The sequence below is a fragment of the Rhipicephalus microplus genome, chromosome 10, assembly GCF_043290135.1.
Source record: "Rhipicephalus microplus isolate Deutch F79 chromosome 10, USDA_Rmic, whole genome shotgun sequence".
NCBI classification, from domain to species: domain Eukaryota; kingdom Metazoa; phylum Arthropoda; class Arachnida; order Ixodida; family Ixodidae; genus Rhipicephalus; species Rhipicephalus microplus.
The window spans coordinates 90,362,922-90,366,213 of NC_134709.1; the positions used below are offsets into that span (position 1 = coordinate 90,362,922).

At 46.3% G+C, this 3,292-nt stretch overlaps 1 non-coding gene across 1 annotated transcript; it reads left to right on the forward strand.

Moving 5' to 3' along the window:
- Window positions 1-262: 262 nt before the first annotated feature.
- Window positions 263-334, forward strand: TRNAA-CGC (transfer RNA alanine (anticodon CGC)). Its single transcript has one exon. It is a non-coding gene; the product is annotated as a tRNA-Ala (tRNA).
- The last annotated feature ends 2,958 nt before the right edge of the window (window positions 335-3,292 follow it).

Below are 3,292 nucleotides of genomic sequence, written 5' to 3' on the forward strand. Positions count from 1 at the left end.
GTGGCGCCGCACGTTGATGGAGAGGGAAACTACCGTTCACGAGGAGGCCGGGGCGGCGCCCCCGGCGCCGATGGTCGATGGCTTTGCTGCACAGCACCGACGAGAAAAGATCTCGCTTCCTGCGGTTTGTGCTGACGAACCAACTTGCACACCCACCGACCGCCACCGAACGACCGATAAACGCAGTCAAGCTGCAAAATAGAAGTGGGGATGCAGATCCATCTCTTTGAAAATACACCGCAGGTTCTCTGTCTAAAGGCCAGGGGGTGTAGCTCAGTGGTAGAGCGTTCGCTTCGCATGTGAAAGGCCCCGGGTTCGAACCCCGGTACCTCCATAGACGTGGCTGCTATCTTTTTAGTGTTTTCAGTCACATCCGTTTGATAAAGTTTGTGGAATCATTGTTAATGGGTAGAAATCTATATCGTGCATTCAGGCGGTGTGCGCGTGCAATGCAGCTGTACTCCTACATATGGCTAATGCAGTTCGTTTCGTACCTTCTTACACAGCACCGAGTGACAAATGCGTACGAATGAATGAAAGTAGAGTGCACCTACAGGTCTCTCTGTTTTCTTTGTTAGACACAATATTAATGACATCTAACAGACTATCATGCCAATGAAAGTATAGAGACTGTCATTAAGGGTAATTGTAATGTAAATGTGAGGAAAAACATGGTTGAAAAGATTACTTGCCGGTGGCAGGGACCAAACCTGTGCCCTCGGAACAACGCGTTCAATGCTCTCGCGTACGATATGCGACCTCGGGCGCGTTATTCAAAGGTCGATTGGGCGCGTCTTTTTAACCATGTTTTTCCTCACATTACAATTACCCTTAATGACAGTCCCTGTACTTTCATTGGCATGATTGTCTGTTAGATCTCATTTACACATACGAAACACTAAGCAAACAAATAAAAAGGATGAGGACGATGCGTGTGTGCGGACAGGTGGTGTCAAGGGTGGGCATGAGGGGGGGGGGGGAGGGAGGCTGGAGCTTTCCCGCCTGCCTGCCCCCCCCCCCCCCTACGCGTTGCCTTTTCAAGAGGGAACATAGTCGTTGCACAGTAATCAAGTCCCCACCTCCCTACCCCCCTTTCCCCCCAGTAAAGAAGTTCAACAGATCCCACGTACCGTGGGAATCGACGTTATGCATACGAAGCATCTGGAGGAAAGGTGACCGTGTAGTAATTTTTTTTATTGAGCAACACCTAATTATAATGAGTACCAATTATGCTGAATGCATGTACAAATGTTTCACGCACAGACGCATGCTGAAGGGTTGCAGATGTTTATATAATCAGTTGTTTGCACTTGCACAACGATGCCAACAGGAACATGAGTATTAGCAATTAATCAGAAGCGATGATGATATTGTCGCTAGGTGAAAATAACAGAATACAGGTCGACGGTGCGACCAGGAAAAATGAGGTCTGTATTAACAGAACAAAAGAGCAGCCGCTTCGACGTCGTCTTCCTCGGAGGAACCGTTGGTGCTGTCCACGCTCATCACTTCGTCGTCCTCCGTCTTCTTGCCCGGCCTTTAGCCGTGACAATGTGAAGCACCGCTGCTCGCGAGGATGGTTCTGGACGCTGCTGTGACAAATCAACTTCAGCGCATGGCGACTAACTACAATTGACGTTAACCCGACGTGGCGGCTGTATCGTAGGAGTAAATATGTAATGTTTATAAAATTATACAGCCAGAACGTACTGCAACTACAATTGACGATTCACGAACATTTGGGTCTATTTCAAAAGTAGTGCCGAGACCTGACGCGGCTATGTCGTAGAATGTTTGAATGCCACGCAGAGGGCTTGTGTTCAATTCCTGCTTATGACCACTTATGCAAACTATAAAAAGAAATGGGCCGAGAACACTGCCTTGAAGATTGATTGATATGTGGGGTTTAACGTCTCAAAACCACCATATGATTATGAAAGACGCCGTAGTGGAGGGCTCCGAAAATTTAGAACACCTGGTGTTCTTTAGCGTGCCCCCCAATCTGAGCACACGCGCTTACAGCATTTCCGCGTCCATCGCAGCAAATACAGCCGCCACAGCCGGAATTCGATCCCGCGAACTACGGGTCAGCAGCCGAGTACCTTAGCCACTAGACCACCGCGGCGGGGCCTGCCTTGAAGAATGCCTCTACTGATGTTTTTCAAATACGAACGGCAATTTTCTGTTTGAACGTACTGATAGCGAGGATCTGGGTAAGACAACAGGATTTAGACCAAGGGTTCCAAAGTCACCTTAGCAAGCGGGCCGCAGCCGGTACCGCGAAGAAGATAAGATCCGGTGGAGGAGTGTACAAATTGTCACAGCAAAGTTTACAATAGAGCAGACATTCAAATTATGTCGAATTGCGGAGATGGTTGTCATTCGATCTGTGCTATGCTTCATAACATTCGAAAAAGAGGCACTGAAATAGGTCAATTTTAGCGATTCACAGGCCACTCTAGCGTCGCTGAAAAGTGTTAAAAACCTCTTTTAGAACTCTTCCTTGTTATATGAGACCCTAAAAGAACACGCAAAAGCAAGAAAAAAGAACCACGTGATGGATTCAATGGATTCCAGGGCATTGCAGCATTCCAGGAAACACTGCAGCGGACGCCGCGGCAAATAGGGCGCACAATAACGAAGGGAGATTTGTTCTGCCGATTTCACACACTGAAATGCGTCTATTCCTCAGACAGATAGCCTGTATCGTCACTAAAAACAAATAGTTTGATGAGAAAATTTAAAAGTTCAGGCTTATGCTTAATAGTCTCTTGCATAAAACTAAGCATCCCATCAGGTCATTCAAGAGAAAATAGAAGATTTGAAACATTGGTCCACCACCTACGGCTTGGTACAGCATTTACGTGAGATTTCCTACATGGGATAAAGCGTGCGCTTAGTACAAAGTGATCCTGCGGCCACCCTGGCGAAGATGTACGTCACCTGCTTCTGGAGTGCCCGAAACATGAAACACAGAGACAAGTAGTACAAGGAAGCTTGCAACTTTTAGATAGGAGGCATTTCACAGTGACGAAAATACTAGGTCCATGGCCAACTGCAGGTCTTCAGAAAAGAGCACTTGTTGCCTTCAAGAAGTTTCTTGAAGAATCAACTATTTTATGGAAATATTGACCTGGTATATGCGACGTTGTGTTCATACAAAAAGAAATATGTAATATTTAATCAGTGGTGTTTCGTATGTGTAATCATCTATCTTAGTGTGAACTGACCTTGTATGTGGAAATTGTGTACATATGTATCTATTATGCGAATATGAACTATCATGTGAGGA